The sequence below is a fragment of the Delphinapterus leucas genome, chromosome 1, assembly GCF_059928025.1.
Source record: "Delphinapterus leucas isolate spDelLeu-1000000601 "Yukka" chromosome 1, BTC_Dleu_Yukka2, whole genome shotgun sequence".
Classification (NCBI taxonomy): Eukaryota; Metazoa; Chordata; class Mammalia; order Artiodactyla; family Monodontidae; genus Delphinapterus; species Delphinapterus leucas.
The window spans coordinates 38672131-38693872 of record NC_143129.1 but is presented as its reverse complement, the minus strand read 5'-3'; the positions used below and the strand labels follow the sequence as shown (position 1 = coordinate 38693872).

The window sequence follows — 21742 nt, the reverse complement described above, 5'->3', positions numbered from 1 at the left end:
AGGATTTCATCATTAAGTTTAAGCTAAAAATTCTTTAGAAGGAATGTTGTAAGAGGAGAGATGAGAGACCATGGCCCCTGAAGGGGCAAGTTTGGACATATCAAGCTTCCCCTCCCCTCTCTCCAGCTGCTGCTATCTGCCTCTGAAACATCGTGGCCCTCTTCCCACTGTTCAAAGGGAAAGGGCTGTTCTCTAGCTGTGGATCCCTTTAGCACACGGGCAAGGGGCCAGGGGCCATGCCCTTCTTCCTTCTAAGGACAAGGAGACACAAAGAAGACATGAGATTGGGTTGTAGCAGAATGAGCAGGGGAAAATGTCTCTACTTCTTTATGGGCCATGGGATACAATAAGGCCTTTCTGAAGTGTTTGTGAATTCTCTTCCAGGTGATTCTAAGAGGAGAGGACTCAGTTCTGTGGGGTGAATTAGAAGTAGGATCATGGAGGGGCATACAATCAGCGGGATGACCTCCGGAAGTTTTAATAATACAATAACTTATGTTTATTGGGTATTGTTATGGTGCCGTGAGGGCTTTGTGTGTGTCAACTCGTTTAATCTCTGCCACAACCGTTTAAAGATAATTATCACCCTTACTTAACATATGAGGAAAAAGAGACACAAAGAGGTAAAGACACTTGGCTAAGGTCATATAGTTAGTAAATGATGGATTCAGGATTCACACTAGGTGGTCTGGCTCCAGAGTCCACTCAGTCAACCATTAGACTGTCCTAGTCCTGACAACTCTGCTCTAGGGCTCTGCATCAATTCAGAGAAGTCAGTGCCTCTTCTTATTGCTGACACCTGGAGGGTTAGGGCTAAAACGGGTGTGCATCAAAGGCCCAACTACCAGGAATACTTTCAGATGCATGTGTTCATTCCATGAAAACTCAAAGCTGGAATAGAACCTCAGGAAGCCACCTGCCCTCACAAGTTCGGGGTTGGAAAATTTCTGGCAGGAAGAAAACTCGCATATTTAGCACTGTGTGTGTAACAGCTGCTGTGCTCCTTGCTTGTTATAATCACCATGTCCTGACACACTGGTGTAACAAACCCTTTACCTTGTTGTTTCCCCTAGAGTTTTAAAGTGTTTCTTCAGTGAAAGCTTACCATACCCACAGACTGCTTCTACGGAAAATTGCCCTGCCCAAGGCCCCTGTAACTTTGTGATTCTGTCTTCTTAGATACAGCTGACTGGGGCAAAGGTGACCCAGTGGCAGCCAATTCACAGACTGGCCAGCCCTGGCTAGAAGATTAACCAGGACCCTCAGATGGTTGCTTTCAGAAATCCAAGGTTGAAACTATTGGAAGGAGGAGGTAGTTAACAGTGGATGTTGAGGTGGAAAGATATAGAGAAGGGAAAGGCCATGAAAGTTGTGTGCAAGATGAGGTTATGAGGAAGCAAAACTGGGAGTGAACAGAGGCTATAAGGAAAAGGAGGCATGCACAGGGAGAGAGAAGTGGCTGAATCCCAACAGCCCTCTGGTTTCAGAGCAGCCACCAGCCTGCCTATGCCCTAAAGCAGCTTGAATGAGCTCCTTGCTATCCAAAGACCTCTTAGAATACCAAAGTTTTCAAATTATTTACATTTTTTATATTATGTTAGAATTAAAACAGAATCAAGGTTATCACATAATAAGTCTTTTGCTGATTTCTGTTCCAAAATGCCATTTTGGGTGGGGGGAAAAATTAGTAAAGGTAGGCAAATTTCACATAACGCGAGATTTATCTTATCTGTGCTTGTAGTAACTACATCTCACATACGTTAATAGTTGTAACAAATACAGACTACTGTAGTGCTTTACTTCCCTGTAAAATTGTTTTAGGTATTATAAACGTCTGGTGTGTCATTCACGTGAATATCATCTATTACACTTTGCAGTGTGTGGCAGTGGGAAATGGATGGGAACAACTGCGAGGTATTTTTACACATCTTTTCACAGAGAGTCAAACTGAGACTCAAAAGGTTAAGTTCCATGCAGCTAGCACATGTCAGAGGCAGGATATAAATTTAAATCTTGACTTCATAATGCAGCAGTTTGATAGACTAAAAATTCTGAAGATTTCTGCTACAAAACAACTAGACCCTATACAAAATATAATTGTTATTTCAGTGCCAGACTTGTAATAAATAATTCTACAAGGACGAAAAAAGGCCTTATAAACCATGAACTAAAACCAGTACTGTGAATGGTTAAGCGTAAGTAAAAGGTGAGGGTTGCCCAGAGGATAAATGCTGATATCAGGGCTGCTTTTAGGAGACTAAGCCTTGGGCCATCAGCGAAGTGGAGGAGCTGAACCCAAGACTCTGAGGTTTAGCCAAGGATCCACTAGGGTATAAAGCTTTCTGTGGTCCGTAGTGGTCCTAGCTTCCATCAAAAGCAAATGCAAATTCTCACTGAGGAAAGAATCTTCATTTTAGTTCTCTAGGTTTTTCAGAAATAAAAATCAAATATGACCTCGCCATCAAAGATCAGTAAACACACAAGAAATAAACGACCACAACAAATGTGGCCCCCTGCTTCCCAACAAGAGCTTCAGGTATTGAAATTATCAGACACAAAATATGAAGTCATGATATATGAAATGTTTTAAAAATTTTTGAAGTGGAATGACAGATATGAAATAGACATGACCAGAAATGACAGGCATACATATTTGAGGGAGTTCCAGGGGCCTAAACCCTTAGCAGCTCTCCTTCATGAAAAGCCCCGAAGAAGTGAAAGCATCACTGCTGTTCCCTAGTGGCGGCCTGTGGCTGAGAGGGAGCTGGAGCTGAGCAGAGTTGGAAGCAGTCATGGAACTCACTGTGAAGGCCCCTCAACCCCTTCTAGACCTTTCATGCTACCTCTGAAGCCACAGCTTGGTAAACACTATACATTTAAATACTATCTTACTGGAGTGAACATAACCTGCCGGCATAGCAATAATCAACTCTGCTCTCTCTAGGCCTGGGGAGGGGGTGCTTAGGGGGAGCTGGATTTTGCCTTCTATTTTTCCAAGGTCAGAAATTACTTTGTAGTTCACTTGGCTCAATTTCCCTTTGGATCAGCACTAAAACAGCTTTTAAGTAAAAGTTTTCTCCCCATTGAAGTGCACCAAAGTCAGCTAAGACTTCTGGCCTTAGATCATAATTCCCTTCCTTTTCCTCCCCTGAGAAGCAGCCTTGAAGGGTCATTGATTTGCTTAACATTTGTTGGTGCAGATATGAAAGGCAGCTGCTTCTCCTCAGCTAACATTTGAATCAATGTATGCTGTTTCTTTCTAGGGCCTGGTATTTCTTGAAGGTCTTCTCTGGCCTTCCTCCACAAAGAGGCAAGATCCTCCTCTCAACAGGAAATGGGAGGAAACACAGGAGCAAAAAGGGGTCAAAATGTTGAAGTTGCAAAGAGGAGAAAGGAGATAGCTGGCCAGGGGACACAAGAAGTCAGTGGAACGACTGCTTATCCCTCCCAGGATCTGCATCTCAGCTTCCCTGGCTTAGGGCTGGTCTATACCTCTGCTCTGCCCCACCTTAGCACCCCCGGGTCCTATTCTTCTTCTCCTGGACCCCTGGACGAGAAAAGACTTTCCTTTTGTAACCTAGACCTTGCTGCACCATCTCTCCTTCACATTTAATCAAGGTCTCTCAGACTTGGGTCCCTGGAAGCCCTACCCTCACTCCTAAGTGTTATAACAAATAAACCCTTTGTTCAGATTGTCCGTATCCCTTCCTGATTGCCAACAAGATGCAAATACATTCGAATCTCCTCCCCAGGTATGCTTCTCTAAGGTAACAAATTACCCAGTTAATCCAGCCCTGAGGGTCAGGAGCAATAGAACAAGAATGCCCAGTCCCTAAACCCAAAAGGGGGAACAATCAGCTTCTACAAAGTTCACCGTCCTTGGTGTTCATCAGAAACACCCAGAGAGATTGATAAAATTACAAATTCCTGGGCCCCAACACAGAACCACTGAGTTAGAAGCTCCTGAGATAGAGACCCCTGTGACTGCACCAATAGCTCTTCAGGTAATCCAGATGCACACAAAAGTTTGGGGATTACTGGTTTAAGGGTATCAGTTCTATGGAATCTGGAATGAGAGATACTCCAAAGAGACCCTGAGATATCATAACTTAGAATCCTGTAACAATAGTAATAGAGGTGGGGGTAGTAATGATTGCTAGTACTTATAGCTACTCTCCATGTGGTAGGTACTATTTCTAAGTGCTTTACATGTTATTTCCTTCTCACAGTAACCCTCTGAAGGAGGCACTACTATTATCTCCATTTTATAGATTAGGAAACTGACACATAGAGGGGGTTGTCCTAAGATCACATAGTTAGTAAGTAGGAAAACTTAAATTTTATCTCAGACAGTCTTACTCCAAAGTCTCTGCTCTGAGCCACTACACCATACAGTTGCCCTACCCTAACTGTCCCCCTCTCCTTGTTTAATAGGTGGGGGGGGGGTGTTGAAAGGGGAGAAGGAGTCTAGAGAAGAGCTGGGAGGAAGGTGGAAAGACCATTGAGCTCCATCTTCCCCACCTGTCACCAATCCCTGCCACACTAATAAGAGGAGGACAACAAAGGGGTCAGAGAGGGGGTGCTGAGACAGAACGGCCTCCCCATTCAGTTTGACCACTCTGGTAACAACTTCCTGCTGGCCCATCCATGCGTCTGAGGAATGGCCAAGTCTGCTCCCTTTGTCTGCCATGTCCTTTCTCTGCATCAACACCTGACAAGATTCTCCTGATCCTTCAGGGCTCTCTGGAAAAGCATTAGTAACTCTCCACCCTGACAGGGCTTATGATGACATCCTCTTTTGCAATGATATATGTTCATCTCTTTCTTCAGCCATGTGTTCCTTAAAAGCAGGGACTCCACAGTCCTGTTTATCAATGTAGTCCCTATGCTTGGCACCTAAGGACTCTCAATAAGTGTTGTTGAAAAAAAATGAATGAGGGACCTACTGTGTGCAGGCACCACTAGACCCTGTGGATCATTGAGGACCGTGCATTGCCCCTGATTGCATGGAATATATAACCCTGTTAAGAGGAGCAGATGTGTCCCCAAGCATCACTGGCCTGCTGTGTCACTGTGAGTCAGCCACTGCCCAGTAGAAATTCTTTCCTGGTAGAAAAAATTTATAAAACCTTTGGGGATATTTTCCACAATTCTTTTACCTCCTGTCTGTTTCCATGTAGAGACATCTTTAAATAGAAAGACCCGTGTACTTGTGTACTTGTGGTTTGGAGGATGGGAGGGAGCCAGAGAAGGGGAGCCGAAAAGGCCACTTTCCGACTGTACTGGGGGAGGGTAGGTGGTGGCACAGTGAGGAGGAGAGGGAAACTGACCGAGGCCCCAGGTTGCTGGTGAAGAAATGAGGGAATTCTCAGGGAGCCAGCCTGGGCAGAGGCAATGCTCTAAGGGGTGATTTTTATGTCTGGGTGCCAGTCCAGGGCTGTCCTGCACAGTCTTGCTATTTTAGGTGGGGTGTAAGGGGCTACCTTCCTATTGCTCCCTGCTCAGAGCCCAGAGACCCTGGGGCCAGACTGGATCCTCCGCAGGCTGCCACGCAACATTGGTTTGGGACTTGCACACTAACTGGCTCCACGCTGCGGTTCCAGGACTTAATTGTGAGCCCATCACGACCCCTTCTGTCCTCAGATAGGAATGTGCACAGACTCATAGCAGAAACCGGGGCTGCACAAGTATAGGAGGCTGGAGGGGGTGGGGGGTGGGAGATCTTGGCTGTTAAACTTTGCCTGAATGGATGCACGGTCATCTTCTGAAGGATGAGAGGAAGCAACAAGGTCAGGAGGCCCAGACAGGGACACAGAGGTCAGGAAGGAGGCAGCGGCATCCCATGAATTTCCCCAGTGGAAAACCAGGTGTCAGAGCACAGGGTGGAAAGTTAATGCATCTCCCAGACATGGGCTATTTTCTTTTTCTTCTGATCTCAGACGCTTCCAAATGCTTGTCCAGGCCTGGCCAGTCCCTCAGCAGAGCCTGGATGGATGAGGTTAGGGACGGGAGGTCAGCACTGCCAACAGGACTCAGGAGCCCCAAATTTGTCTTCTTTCCAGAATGAGTCAGTCCAGGCTGCCCGAGCAGGCTACCTTGCCTGGTCCCCACTCCTTCAGGGGCCCCAACACAGTCTGGTGTTCCAGTCCTGGACCTGGGCAAGAGGAACTAAAGGTGTTGGAGCCCTGGATTTGTGCATCAAGCCCTTGCCTGTTCATCCACCTCTGACCTCAGGCCCCAGTTCTGACAACCAGCTTTCTTCCTCGCTGTTGAGGGCCAGTTCCTCACATCCTGAAGATCTCAGCCTCTCCACCAGAATTATAGTAAAGACTCAGTCTGGTAAACCCCTGCCTCTGGGGGCTGCCAGCTACCCAACCCTCCTGCTCTTGCCCAGGGACAGCAGATCCTCACTAGGCACCCGTGGTAGCCACTGTTAGTCAATCACATCACTCTTTCCTACTTTTTCTGCTGAGTTCAGACTTAAATCCCCCCCTTGACTCAGAGCTCCAAACAGTCACTACCAATTCATCAGACCTGGCATGGGAGTTCCCATTCCCTCCTAATCTCAGAGGGATACTGACATTATTCTACCTATTTTAGGAAGAGGAGAATTTGGTAGAGAAAGAAGATACAAGAATCTTATCTGGTTCTTAATCCAAAGTGGGAAATATCCTCTAATCAGGCTGAGCAAAGTCCCAGAATGTAACCAGGACCACTAGCTTTATTCAATGTCTCCCTCATTAAAAAAAACAAAGTGCGTGATCTCCATTTACCCCAGGGGAAGTCCTAGCTTTCACTCAGCAATAAACTCTCATTTCACACCTCTTTCATGCTGCTTGCTGCCAAATACATACAGAGATGTCTATGTATGTGACACTGTCCTTGCCCTAACCGTACTCAAAGTCCGCTTCCTCAGTATCCCCTGAGTGTGTCTTTGGGAGCCCTAAGCCCTGACTTACAATGTCGCTCTAAGGCATTGATTTCCTAGACCTTGTGCTTCAGAATCACCTGCAAGTTTGTTAAAAATACAGATGTCTGGGCCCTACCTTATTCTCACTAAGAATCTCCTGGACTGGGGCCCGAGACTCTGGTCCTATACCAGTATTCTTAAAGGGTAGTCACAGGCCAGTGGCATCATGAACACCTGAGAACTTCTGAGAAATGCAAATTCTCCCTCTGTACCACAGACTCTGGAGATGGGGCCCAGCAATCTGTGTTTTAACAGCCCTTCAGGTGATTCTGGTGCACACAAAATTCTAAGAACCACTGCCCTAGGTGACTCTGAGATAGATTCAAGTTTGAGAGCCATTGATCCGAGGGGCCTTCCAGAATTCTGATTTCAGCCACCGTTCCTTTGGGCACTTCCAGTGCAGCCCAAGAGGTAGCGAGGAAACACTGAAACATCTTTAGTCTTCTCTAGGGGACCAGCACATTGCAAGGGAGAGGCTGGAAGGGACAACTTCTCCAGGCTATTGCTATACCTGGCATTAGTTTCTGCTGGCTGCTAGACCACTAGCCAGCCAAAGGCCCTTCTGAAAGGTTCTATTCAAAATTGTTAAACGAGCAAACACCATCATTTTTTCCTTTCCTCTGCACCTGGAGCTGTGACCAGAAGTGTTGGCAGCTGCATCTGTGGCCCCAGAAAATGGTCAGAGCAAAAGAAGATCACTCCTCACCTGCTGGGGAGCTGGATCCCTGGGAAGGAGCTGGCCAGTGGGTTAGAAAGAGAGGATGTCTGCTGGAAAATTGGGCCAATTCCTTGGAGTGGGAAAACCAACCCTTGTCTATATCCCTAGCACAGTGCTTACATTTGAAAGGTACCTGAACAGTGAGCTGTGCTGAATGCTTACCAGATGGTCTCTGGGGATCTCTCAGTCTGAGGGGGACACACGGACAGGCCAAGCACCCATAGACAATCCAACAGCAACATTATAACCAAGATAGGAACCTATGCCATAGCCCAGTCAGGGGTCAGGGCACTTTGGGGTGGGAGCTGTGGACGTTTATCGTTGCAGACAGAGCAGAGATTTGAATCTGTCCTGTCCTCCACAGCCCATATCACATGACCAATGCAGGACTCTGTGCTGAGCTGGCCACTGAGCAGAGGGAATTACACAGCTGTGCATCCTCTCCCAGGGGTCTACACTCATACTCATTTCCGCAAGGCAGGGTAAGTCCTGGGTTCTGAGTTCAACTACAGTTTATCTTTTAACTTCCTATCCTTTGATTCACCTGGGGACCAGGAATAAACCCTCTGGTGTTTTATAAAATCTTATGGCTTTGACTTGTTGAATTTGAGCCCCAGAAGGGGTCACCATGCACTTCCTCTCCACTCATATCCCAGAAGACCCTTCTTACTAGCAGTGGGATCGAGTAACTTCCATGCCCTTTCCCAGCCTCAATCTTTTTGTCTGCAAAATAAGGATGACATTGTCAACCTCACAATACCCTTACACCACGTTACAGGCGTTTAACAAATTCTAATTTCCTACTTATTTTCTCATTTAGGCTGAAGAAGCCAGTGCCCAAGTCCACAAAGTGGTAGAAGTGGGGCCTGAGTCCAGTTTCTCTATCTCTCCATCCAGAATTCCATTGCGATGGGTTGAATTGTGTCCCCCAAGAGGATATGTGGAAGTCCTAATCCCTGGTACCTGAGAATATGACCTTATTTGGAAATAGGGTCTTTGCAGATGTAGTCAAGTTAAGATGAAGTCATATTGGACTAGAGTTGGCCCTAAATCCAATGACCTATATCTTGATAAGAGAAAGGAGACTGAAATTTGGACACAGAGACACACAAAGAAAAAGATGGTGTAAAGATGAAGGCAGAGATGGGAGTGACGCAGCTGCAAAGCCAAAGAAATCCAAGATCTACGGGGAGCCGGGAGAAGGTAGGATGAGGCAAGGAAAGGCTCTTCCTTGGAGCCTTCAGAGGGAGTGTGGCCCTGCCAATACCTTGATTTCACACTTCTAGGCTCTAGAACTGTGGAAGAATAAATTTCTGTTGTCTTAAGCCACCCAGATTTTGGTAATTTGTTCTGGCAGCCTTAGGAAACTAATACCTCCATCCTCCCCACAGACCCGAAGCATGGCTGCTGACCTTTCCTTGGCTGGCCCAGTTCCCATCAGCAGCCTCTGCTCTCCTGCTGATCTCCACCCTTATCTGACCCTCCATAAAATACGATAATATTTTACATGTGAATCACGCTTTATAGTTTACTGGGTATCAACAATACACAAGTTTTTCACTCAACCCTCACAGCCACCCTGAGAGCTTTAAGGTTTGCTGACCCCATTTTACAGATGTGGAAACTGAGGACCGGAGAGATTAAGTTGACTATACTATGACCTCATGACAAATAAGTGGAAGAGCCGAGGATGAACCCAGATATTCTGACTCGTGAGCCAGTATTCTTCTTCTTTAAGCTTTTTTGTTGTGAAATATAACAATACACATACATAAAGATGCACAAAACAGGGGACTTCCCTGGTGTTCCAGCGGTTAAAAATCTGCCTTCCAATGCAAGGGGCGTGGGTTCTATCCCACATGCCGTGGGGCGACTAAGTCTGCGTGCTCTAAATCCCGCACGCCACAACTAGAGAGCCCACACGCTGCAACTAGTGAGCCCACGCGCTCTAGAGCCCTCATGCCACAATTGGAGAGAAGCCTGAGTGCCGCAACGAAAGATCCCGCGTGCCGCAACTAAGACCTGACTCAGCCAAATAAATATTTTCTTTTAAAAGATGCACAAAACACAAATGTATAGCTCAAGGTCAGCAACACCCACATAACCACTCACTAGGTCAAGGAATAGAACGTTGCCAGCTCCCAGGCACCCTCTGCCAATCACTCCTCCTTCCTTCTGCCCAAGGTAGTCACTGCCAGGCCATTCCTCTCTGTTCCATTATGACCTTTGCATCATTAGGAATCAACAGAGACCACAGGAAGAGACAGAAACCTGTCAACTTTTTCCCCTAAGGCCTTTCCCCTGAAGCTAGGACACTCTAGGGCTCTTCCCCACCCTACTCTTCAGGAGAAAAATAAAAACAAAACTCCCAACTGGTCTTGACATTTCAGAACCATAAAATCTGGGAGTGGCTGCCACTTTTTGAAGCGGTCAAACCACAGCCTTTTAACAAGAAGAGAGGGAGGGGGGAAAGCAGAAGGATAGGCCCAAAGGCAACAATCATGGACGAGTAAAAGAAACAAAGCAAAAATTACAAAGTCCCCCAGGACCCCCTGGCTGCCACTTCTTCCTCCCCATCCCATCGGAGATGCCTCTGCTGTATTTGCAGGGGTCAGCTAGACCCACAGGATTTCAGCCTAATCTCATCCGGAGGCAGGGGTGAACCACATGGATTCTTGGATCTTTCCTGCCTGAGTTTGCGACACCTCTCTTCTCCAAAAGTCTGTGCTCCTTACTCTTGGTATCATGGGCAGGGCAGAGTAAGAGAATGGGGGCTGGGCAGAAAGCTCCTGCCGGGAATCTGTGCTGTCTTTCCCTTGCCTGACTGCCGGAAAGTCACTTAACTCCTCCGGGCTGCAGACCCAGCCCTCTGAGGTGAGGGTACTGGTCAAGTCCCTCTGAGGTGCTGGTGAGTAAACACTGATGCAGACATGAAATGCTCAGGCGGGATCCCAGATGAGAAGAGACAAGCAGATGGATCCTCTGCGCGGGGCGAGCCTCTGGGTCACACGCCCGCCCTGGGTTGCCCCAGGGGGAGGTCCGTTGTAACTATTTCTGCAGATGGGCCAAAGGCAGGAAAACCAGGGGCTCTGGAGGGACAATGGGAGTTCAGGGGAAGTGACAGCCCAGCCAGCTGTCAGTTACACTCAGCGCCACTCTCCACCTGCTGTCAGGCTGCTGTTGCAGAGCTGAGGTCCGGGGAGAAGGCAGGACAGCGCAGAGGTTGGGAGAGCAGAGTGGGAGGTCTCTCCCTGCTCAGTTCTCCTGTCTCTTCTCCTTGGGCTAGGGCAGGGCAGGTCCCTGAGCCCAAGGGGAAATTCACACTATCGGGTTTTTTTTTTTTTCCTGGGGAAAATCCATGTCCTGAGTTCCTGAAATCTGTTGGAAGAAGACTGGCTCTATGGTCTAAAATTGGAAGCCGTGGATTTCGTTTAGATTCTATTATTTATAGGGAGCTTGTGCAAGTCACTTGAACTCTCTGAGCCTCAGTTTCTGCATCTGATAATAATACTATTTTAAAATTTATTGAGCACTTATTATGTGTAGGTAACGAACGACCTACATGCTTAATATGCATTCTCTCTAATATCTGCCCTGTCTACTTCACAGGGGTGCTGTGAGGATCAAATAAAAAATATATTTCCAAAAAAAAAATTTATATATATATATATATATATATATTTCCTCAAAAAGTTAAACACAGAATTATGTTTAACCATATTAGCCACTATTCCACTACTAGGTATATTCCCCAAAGAATTGAAAACAGGCACTCAAACAAATACTTGTTCACAAATATTCATAGCAACACTATTCACAATAGCCAAAAGGCTGTAACAACCCCAACGTCTATCAATGGATGAATGGATAAACAAACTGTGGTATATACATACAACAGATTATTATTCGGCCATAAAAAGGAATGGAGTCCCGATACATGCTACACTTTGGATGAAACTTGAAGACATTATGCTAAGTTAAAGACGTCAAAGAATCACACATTGTATGATATCATTTGTATGAAAAATTCAGAATAGGCAAATCCATAGAGACAGAAACTAGATGAGTGGTTGCCAGGGACTGAGTGGGAAGGAAGAATGGGGAGTGATTGCTTGCTGGGTGAGGGGCATTCTTCAGAGGTGACAAAAATCTTTTGAAACCAGAGTGGTGGTATCTGCATAACGCTGTGAATGCACTAAATGACACTGCATTGCGCATTTAAATGGATGATCGTCTTTTTATCTCAATAAAATATGTACGTATATGTGGAAGTGTGCAATGTGTGAAGCCTTTGGCGTATATGCCCGCTGGCTTGCTTACTCCTCTGCAATGAGAAGAGATGAGGGCAGCTTGCCTTAACTCTCCTCCAAAGCACATTGCAACCATGCTCCACTACGTGCGGTTCAGTTCAGCCTCCCGGGAGAGTGCTGTTGCCAGACTGTGCGGGCATACGTTACCACGCGCACACTGATGTGCCCACAGGCGGTGGTGCTCTGCAGAGGACACAGTTCCCACGTGGAGCACCCATCCCTCTGCAGTGAGCAGATATGTCCTAATTTACGCATCTCAGGTAGTAGGGAATTATCAGCAAATCCAATGAGTTCCTATTCTCACTGAGTCTCTTCACACATAGCAGTGCCCACAGAAGGCTCACAGAAATGCAGGGCAGGCTCCAGAGACAATAGCAAGTGGGAGGCTGCGGGCGGGCACTTGCAGCCAAATGCGAAGGCAGGATTTGCTTTTAGCTAGTGAATGACACACACACTCCCCTGGCGCCTCCCGCACTGATCTCCAAGCACTTAAAGGGTACTGCTTTCCTCGGGGAGGGTCCCTGGAGAGGCAGGGGCCAGGAGGGACCCAAAGCCTGTAGGGCTGGATGTGTACCATGGGGAAGGAGTGCGGCCAAATTGTTGCTGCTCTGGGCACTCCGGGTTGGTACCCAGGCTTCTTCTGCTGTTAGGGCCATTAGGCCTGTGTTTATTACTTTGCATGAAGATCCCAGTAGGGCTGGGTGGACAGGACAGTGTGTGCGAGGTGAGGAGAGAACAATCTTGGGTGCTGTAAGCTCACCAGGAAGACTGCTTTCTTCGACTGCCAAGCAAGAGGGGCCCCAGCTCTCCTCCATCCGTCGCCTGCTCTAAGCCCCAATAGATGCTGGGTTCTAGCAGGCGCCTGGTCACCAACCTCTAGAGGAGCTGCCTTGCTGCCCCTGAGGCCACATCCCTAATGACCCCAGATGAATGGGGCCAGGTGACCTCTCTGAATCCCAGAGCTTAAAGTGGAAGTGAGTTCATGCCTCTGGGCTCCTTTGCCCTGGTTGACGGGTTGGAGCCACAGTTACTACATGAGCTGCCAGAGGCCCTGCCAGCAGCACTCAAGGTTCCTTCTGCCTGGTGGCCAAGCCCGCTCAACTGCCAGAAGCCAGAGGTCTTAGGTAATGGCTCCTTGCTGTTTCCTTGCATTTCCCCCAGGCCTGGGAGGTACTGGGCTTTAGGAGATGCTGCTGGCAGCCCGGGGCACAGACAACAGTCTGCATGAGGTAGGGAACCGGCACAACCAGGCAAACTGTGCACACCTATCGCCCTCCCCAGTGCTCGTGCACGTGTACACACACAGGCACTCATATGCATAAGAAGCAAGAGGATGAATAATGCAGAAGGGAGGAGGTTTGTCAGGAGGTGGTCCTCTGTAGTTGGAGAGGCATCCAGCCAAAAAAAAGAAAAAGAAAAAAAGAAACAACAAAATCTGACTTTCCTTTACCTATAACCAGCTGGTGCTCTCTTCCCATCCCTCCTGCTGCGTTAAATCAGGAGAGGGCCTCACACAGCAGAGGAGAGGACGTTAATTAAAGCATCAGCTTTGTTCCTGAACCCCAGTCACTTTTTTCACTCACTTAAAATGCCTCCTGATGATATAGCGACACAGCTCAGAGCTTCCATGGGGCTCCCAGCCCTGGGCTGCAGACACAGGTCTCTAAGAACAACAGTGTGACTAGGCAAGAACATCTCTTCAGCTACTAACCTTTCAATTCTTCATTCCCTTCGAAATAACAGCACTTGCTCATGTCAAATCCCACTAATCCGTGACACTAACTCCTCTCCTCCAGCAAACCCACAGCAGCCAACTAAAGACCAAGGCCTTCCTAACTCAGGGCCCCCTCCTCCCTTCCCCAGTGTCTCCCTCCTCTCCTCCATTTCTTGTCCTGTCCGGGCTCTCTTCCCTCCTGTTGAGACAAGATGGTATGTCTGGCAGCTGTCCACTCAGTGCACTTCATCAAACCTTGACTGAATACCCACGATGCCCTAGGCATGGGTGCAGAGTCCGAGGAGATGTCCCTTCAGCAGTGTCAGTACAAACCAGGGCCAGAGTCAAAGAGAACTAGGCCAGAACACAGAAAAAGAAAGAAAGAAAGAGTCAGAGAACACCCGGCCTTCTGTCCCCTTCAGGCTTGGTTCTCATGGAAACCTGGCTCTGGAAGAAAGAGAGACACGGAAGGTGGGTGTTCCGCGGCAGGTCAGGTGGCTTCCCACAGTCCTGGACTCCGTGGTGGAGACCCCAGGAGCAGATCTTCTGGAATTGGGGCTTTCTGGGAGAACTTCCTTCCAACTAACTTTCCCAGGTGGGCAAAGAAGATTCACTTAGACAGTACAGCTTGTAATACAGGTCCCAGGGCAAATGCTGAGCGCCTCTGCTGCTGCCCTGGGCCGACAATGGGAGGCTGGGAGCCGCAGCAGCAGGAGAAACACAGACAATAAGGAGTTAGCACTGCCTGTGAGAAGCCAGGGACAGTGGCCTTCAGTATATTTCCCTGAGGGGGATCACTGACAGTAGGGACTTCTGGCGACCCTTGGGCAGGTGGTGCAGTCAAAAGAATCCTAATTTTGTTTCCTAGTTTACTCCATCCATTCACTCATTTATCTGTTCATTCATTCATACATACTATACATACCATATGCTTGTGTTTAAATCTTAGTTCACCTCTTTGAGCCTCAGTTTTTCTCATGTGTTAAATGGAGATAATTGTAGCTGTGTTCCAGCGTTTTATGACGTTTAAATGAAATGATGTATGAGGACTTAGCCTTAAAAAATGTTAATTCCCTCTGCTTCCTTCTTCTAGTTCTCTGGAAAGAAGGCAGCTCCTTCTAATCCTACACCCCACATCCCACTTATCCCCTCAAACCAGAACATGTTTGCTCCTGGAAGATGTTGTTTTGTTGAAATTTATGAAATGGGGGGCTGGAGGAGGAGGGGGCAATGGATTTGGAGAGAGCGGCAGGTCCAAAGGAAAGTAGCAGGCCAGACAGAAATGCCTCAGGGCAGTTCAAGTACTTTTTGTGAGGCTGGCTGCTGGTAGGGAGGTAGAGGAGAGAGCAAATTCTCCCACAAGGATGTGTTTCTTAAAGCAGTTGGGGATCTAAAAAGTGGGAGGAAATGGGGAGAGAGTGAAGCTTTCTGTATCTTGACTGAAGATGAAAACAATTTCTATTCTTGTAAATTCCCTTAGAAATACAGCCTCAGGAGGATTGGGGAAGGAATCTATTTCTTCACAAAGCTTTACCAAGCTGCCTGGCTAGGAGCCATTGGGCAGTTTCTCTAGCAAGAAAGTTGTGGAAGAAGCAACAGTGCCCCCTCCTCAGGCTACAGCAACAGACATAGGGAGCTGGGCCTGTCAGTTCCTGCTCTGGGTGACCCCACAGCCAGCATCATGCACAGGGGCAACCCCCCGCCCAGCTGTCCCTCCAGTGGCCGAGGAGCTCGTCAGCCAAGGTGAATGACCTAAAATTATGCTGTTCAGTTGGGGATTCCTGGGATTCATGATGCCCTGGAGAAGCATGGCATATCTGGGGCACCATTTTTACTAAAGGAGATTTTTTCGGGGGTAGGAGGGGTAATTTCTATTGAAATAAACATGAATGCTTTATGGAACAAAATTCAGATGATTTTTTTACATCAAATGTGAGATTTCAGTTTGAATGAGCTGCTTTGGATCATGTTCCTTGATCACATTCATTCTCTCCTTTTCTGGGTACTTCATAGATAAAAGTTTGAAAAGCCCTTCTTTTTGGAGTAGATGCTAGGATGACCTCTGTCTTAGACATCATCATGATCATCCCCCTGCCTCCGGATAGCGCTCTCAAACCTGGTTTCACACTAAAATCATCAGTCAGTCCACAAAAAGATGTCAGGCTCCAACTGCAGAAATTCTATTCCATTTGTCTGGAGTGGGGCCTGGGCCCGGGTGTGTTCCAAAGCCACCCCAGTGGCTCCCATGTGCAGCCGGGGCTGAGAACCACTCCTCCTAAATGGAGGGCTGTATTGTCAGACTCCTAGACCCTTTGGGCCTGCTAACCCCCATTTCTGTTTTTTCTTACAAGTGTCAGGTATTTAGTCTGTTTTCTTTCCAGGCTGTCACCAGCTACAGTCCTACTAAAATTGTCTTCCCTCTGACCTTCCCATAGATTAGGATATAAGGTCCTATTTTTAACGAGTTCCTGGACAAACACGCAAGGTGAGGAAAGGAAATGACGGCAATCAGCTTTGCCTAAATGTCTCCCATGTGCCAGGTGCTGTGCTAGATACTTACAATTGTTTTAAAACCACCCAAAGAGCTAGGTGTTAACATCCTCATGCTACAGATAAGGAACCTGAAGGAGAACCAAGGAAATTAAGGAAACCAAGGAAATTAAGGAAACCAAGGAAATTAAGGAAACCAAGGAAATTAAGGGGCATGCTCTAGATTCTGGGATTCAAAGCCATTCTGTCTGACTCAAAACCCCTGTCCTTTCCAAGACAATGACAATATATTGCCCTTCCTCTTTTTGTTTTTAAGGAATTTTTCTTATTTGTTTTTTATTTAATTGTTAAACTATTGTTTTATTTCAGGGACCACAGAAGGAACTAGAGTTCTAGATATCTCACACGGTACTAAGGATCATTATTCCTGGTCTTTGCAGACCTAACTGAACTAGATCCAAGTCCACAGACCTTTGGATGGGCTCATGGGACCTGTTCCTAATTCTTGCTTTGAGGACTCAGCCTCATCCATCTCCAGGTAGGAGTTAACCACTCTCCTCAGCCTGAGGGTATTCAGAGTGGTGCTACCAGTTAGGTGGTATTCTCTCCCCAACCCAAACCTGATTCTTACATTCCTGTCTGGGAAGGAGCTGAGGCGTCTCCTCTTGTGGGCTGCTCTGTACATGGCTCTTGAATCCTGACCTTTCCATGACCCCCAAGATAAGTAAGATATTTCCCTATCTATCCCCCAAAGATGTTTGTACATTTGTCTGTGGAGGGTTCTACACTGACCTTACAGTCACCTTTCTTGCCCTTCCTTGGGGCAGTTCAATAATTCTAGCCCTGAAAGTCCCACCTCTACCCTTGGCTAGCTTCTCTCCGATTGGTTTAAGTTACCAAAGTATGTTTACTACCCTTTAGTAAAATCCAGCTTCTTCACCTTTCATTTATTCATAATGCTTAGAAAAGGGCTAATACGTGCCAGGCACTTGGCCAAGCATTGTACTAGTGGGAGGCACAACGACATTGCCTCGTTCCTCAGGGAGCTGACAATCTACTAAAATAACCAAAGGATGCTACCATTTATTGAAGGTCCACGTGTGGCAGCCTCCCTACTAGGAGTCTATGTCCTTTATGTCATTTAGTCCTCCCAACATCTCATGAGGTTAAGGTTATTGCCCCCATTTTACAAATGAGAACGTTGTCTCACTGATGTTTAAGCAATTAGCCCAAAGTCACAGAGACTACTTTAGTAAGTGGTAGAGCTGGAATGTGAACATATATCTGTGTTCCCAACCCATGCTTTTTCCTTTACTCTGGAGATTCTATATAGCATACTGGTTAGGAACTCAGACTCTAGGGGTGGACAGACTTAAGTTTAGAATCCAAGCCCTGCTGATTTTAATTGCTATATGACCTTGAACAAATTAATTAGCCTTTCTGAACTTTGGTTTCCTCATCTGTAAAAGTAAGATATGAAAATACCTATCTCATAGGGTTGTGGTGAGAATTCAGAAATGGTACGTGGTATTTTAGAGCGAATATCCAGACCTGGTCTCACCTACAGCCAGGTAACATCCGTGACAGGTACCAGCATCCTGGGAACTGGTCTATCCTACACCTGTTCTCTCCAACAGCCCCAAACACAGTCTGAGGGGAACCATTAGCTCATTTGCAGAACAGAGAGGGATGTCACATACTGAGTCACTGAATGACCAAACCCTCCAGGTTTCAAATTTCAGGTTGTCTCCTCTGCCTCCATCCTCATTTAGGTATCGCTCCCTGAACCAACAACCTCCCTTTCCTGACTCAGATACACTCATATTTTCCAGAAGGTGATGTTCTGGAATCCATCATGTATGTCCTCATCATGTTAATAATAGCAAGCATGCAGTAAATATACAGTAAAAATAAGAGATACTATCCATTAAATAAGAAAGGTTGTTCTCTGTCTTATTTTTAAAGAGCTTATTAAAAGGAAATTCTGAAGCCCTCAATGCATTTCCCAGAACTTGGAACTTAAGGTTCCAAGTTCTTATTCTCCTATTGCATTTGAAAGAAAACAAGCCTTTCTCCCAGCTCCAACATCTTTGTTTCATCCTCTGGAGAGAGGAGACTATCCATGGTGAGGACTTCTAATGACCACTCAGTGCCAAGGGAATAAGGGGAAACATCTCCCTTGGAAACTCTGAGATACCACTGTTGAGTGCCAGTATAGCCAGGACTTCCCATCAAAACCTCAGACTAGTAAACAGTCCCTCTCTGGCATCAAGAGTTTTCAGGATGGGCAAGCAGCAGGGCCTGGATTGTATCACCATGATCATCTTTCTACTGACCTCTTTATATCCAACTCAATAATTCTGTTTGGGTGGATTTCAGGCTTACCCCTCATCCCTTGGTTGTTTGGGATCAGAGGCTGTTTTATAAAAACAGTGGCTTTTGGGTTCTGTGAAGGTTGAAGTGGAAGGGTTTGGCGGCCACAGGTGCATAACTCTCTTTGCTGGTAGGAATTTGAATCAGAAGGCACTTTGTCTCTTCCAGACAGGGTGGGTCCAAACATCAAAGGCAATCAGCTTTGCCTAGTGGCTGTGGCTTAACCTGTACTTTTCTGGGTGGGAAGGAAATAGCAATGACATGAACCCCTGGAAAGTCTAACTGGCCTGAAGGCCTAAGGGTTTTCCTGTCCTGGTTGATGGTGGCTGTTCTACCAAACATTGGGTTCTGAAGACAGGCAGACTCTGTAGGGAACCAAAAATACAGTTCACTTTATAATACTTTACCAATTACCTACTAAGTGCCAAGCACTCTATGCCCAGCTGGGGATAGGGGCTACAGAAATGAATAACATAGCCTCTTTCCTTAGTTTGCTTGCAGTCTAGTAACTGGGTAGCGCTGGCTTGACACCTCCCAGAAAGCACCAGTGTCCCAAATGAACTTTCTTCACATGCGGGTTCCTTTGGCAATCTGAGGGACATCAGGATCCCCTACTTGGTTTCCTATATTGAAATCAAGCTCTGAGGGCCTAGATCCAGGAACCAGGGAAACAGAGAGGCAGTAGTCAAAATGGAGGTTAGAATCCATTGACAAAGGAATTTTTGAACAGTGAATGATTCCCTGAAACTCTTCCTCCTGACCTGATCTCAATCATCCCCTCCCTCTTTTCTTCCTCCCAAGTCTACCTTGAAACAGAATAGATGACTAAAGACCTAGTGCAAATCCACATGGGGATACTGTGTTTTTTGGTAGATCTTAGTTGGAAAGAATCCCAATCAATGTTTGGCCCCCAGACTCTGCTGACTTTCATTGTTACTAAGTGAAGTATTATTCGGTATGCTGGAATTAAAAAAAACTAACATCTGTACCTAATGGGTGTATTTGTCCAGGCTATCTAGATCCAGCTAAGGAGTGTCTCTCAGGCCCAGTTGCCAGAACTAGTGTTTTCCATTGAAAAGTGACTGCTTTCTAGACTCAAAAATGATGGGAAAGTTATCTGTGCAATTTTTTTTTTTGCGGCACGCGGGCCTCTCACTGTTGTGGCCTCTCCCGTTGCGGAGCACAGGCTCCGGACGCGCAGGCTCAGCGGCCATGGCTCACGGGCCCAGCCGCTCCGTGGCACGTGGGATCCTCCCGGACCGGGGCACGAACCCGTGTCCCCTGCATCAGCAGGCGGACTTTCCACCACTGCGCCACCAGGGAAGCCCATCTGTGCATTCTTTATAACCATCTTCACATTAAGGCCGCTCTGCCTCCGTCATGAGATCAGAGTTTGCTGCTTATACATCTGCTTTATTTTGAGCAGGTGCTCTAGCAAAACCTTCTTTGTGTCCCGAACACTTAAGAGCATGCCAGGCCCAGAGTAAATGCTCATATGCATTAAATTGAAGTGAAATATGTGTGGGGTCAGGAAGAGAAACCCTGCATCCCAGCCCCCTCTCATCTTTACAATCCCCTGTCCCCAAATTCAAGCAGATTGGGCCACTGTCATTAGCGGCACTCCACATTAATTGAGTTCAGCCCTGACAGCAGGGTGGTCATTACCCCCTACACTCCACCAGCCCTCTGGCCTTGTGTTGTGAGAAAGGTCTTTGGAGTCATGCAGGTCAAGATTCAAATCCTTATTTTACCACTATCCAATCACTTTATATCTGTGATCCCCTATTTCCAACACAAAATATCTACTGTGATTATTAATGAGATAACATACATAAACCATCTAGTTTATAGTAGGTAGTCAGCAGAGGCCCATTCGTTATATTTAATCTTTTTAAAAACTCTTTGAAATTCCTGAGGAGACTGGGTGCCTAATAAGGACCTTTCATATTATGTCAACAGCTCAACCTTATTGGAGCAACCAAAAGTGCCATTCTTTAAAATTCAAATTCTAAATTCTTCAAATTCAAATCTGAGGCTTTCTCAATCGGTACTTTTAAAAAATAAGGAGCGATTCAAATTCACACCCTTGTGCATTATTGGTGGATATGTAAAATGGTGTATCCATTATGAAAAACAATATGGCAGTTCCTCAAAAAAGTTAAAAATAGATTACCATATGATCCAACAATTCCACTTCTGAACATATAACCAATACAATTAAAAGCGGGATCTCAAAGAGATATTTGTACACCCATGTTCACAGCGGCATTATTCACAATAGCTAAGAAGTATAAGCAACTCAAATGTCCATTGACAGACAAATGGATAAACAAAATGTGGTATATGCCTACAGTAATTACTCAGCCTTTAAAAGGAAGGACATTCTGACACACGCTACAACATGGATGAGCCTTGAGAACATTATTCTAGTGAAATAAGCCAGTCACAAAAAGACAAAGACTGTATGATTCCATTTATATGAGTCATGCAGAGTGGTCAAATTCATAGAGGTGGAAAGTCATTCTTTCTACTCTGGTGGTTGCCAGGGGCTGAGGGAGGGTGAAATGGGGCGTTTTTGTTTAATGAATATAAAGTTTCAGTTTTGAAAGATGAAAAAGTTCTAGAGACTGGCTGTACAGCAATACTTAACACTTCTGAACCGCGCACTTAAAATTTGTTAAGATAGTAAAGTTTAAGTTACGAGTTAGTTACCACAATTTAAAAAAATTTAAAGGGGTGTTTCTTGGATGTTAGTATGAGGCAGTTAGTTGAGGAAAGAGCATTCAGGATGCATGGGTTCATCTAAGCTACTGAGATTCTAAGTAATCCAAATTCTTCTAGTCCCTGAACTTCCAGTTCAGACTCATCTATCTAACTGCCTGCATGCATCTCCACTGGAATGCCTAACAGGCATCTCTAACTTAGACTCTGTCCCTCCCCATCTTTCTAATGTCCGGAAATGGTGCTACCACCCTACCAGTTGCTCAAACTCAAAATCAAGGACTCGTCCTTGACTTCCTCTACCTCCCTATCTGGTCCATTTTCAAGACTCCTTGTCTAAAGATACATTGTTCCCTCTTCCATTGCACTAGCCCAATCTGCCATTATCTCTCAACAAAGGCGGGCTAGAGCTCCTGCTTCCACACTTTCCTGCTTTTTGCCACACA

At 46.3% G+C, this 21742-nt stretch overlaps 1 long non-coding RNA gene across 1 annotated transcript in view; it reads right to left on the bottom strand.

Annotated features, from left to right (window-relative positions):
* The window catches only part of LOC111184801 (uncharacterized), a 95077-nt gene that overhangs the window by 54440 nt on the left and 18895 nt on the right, over nucleotides 1–21742 (bottom strand). The window lies entirely within an intron of this gene.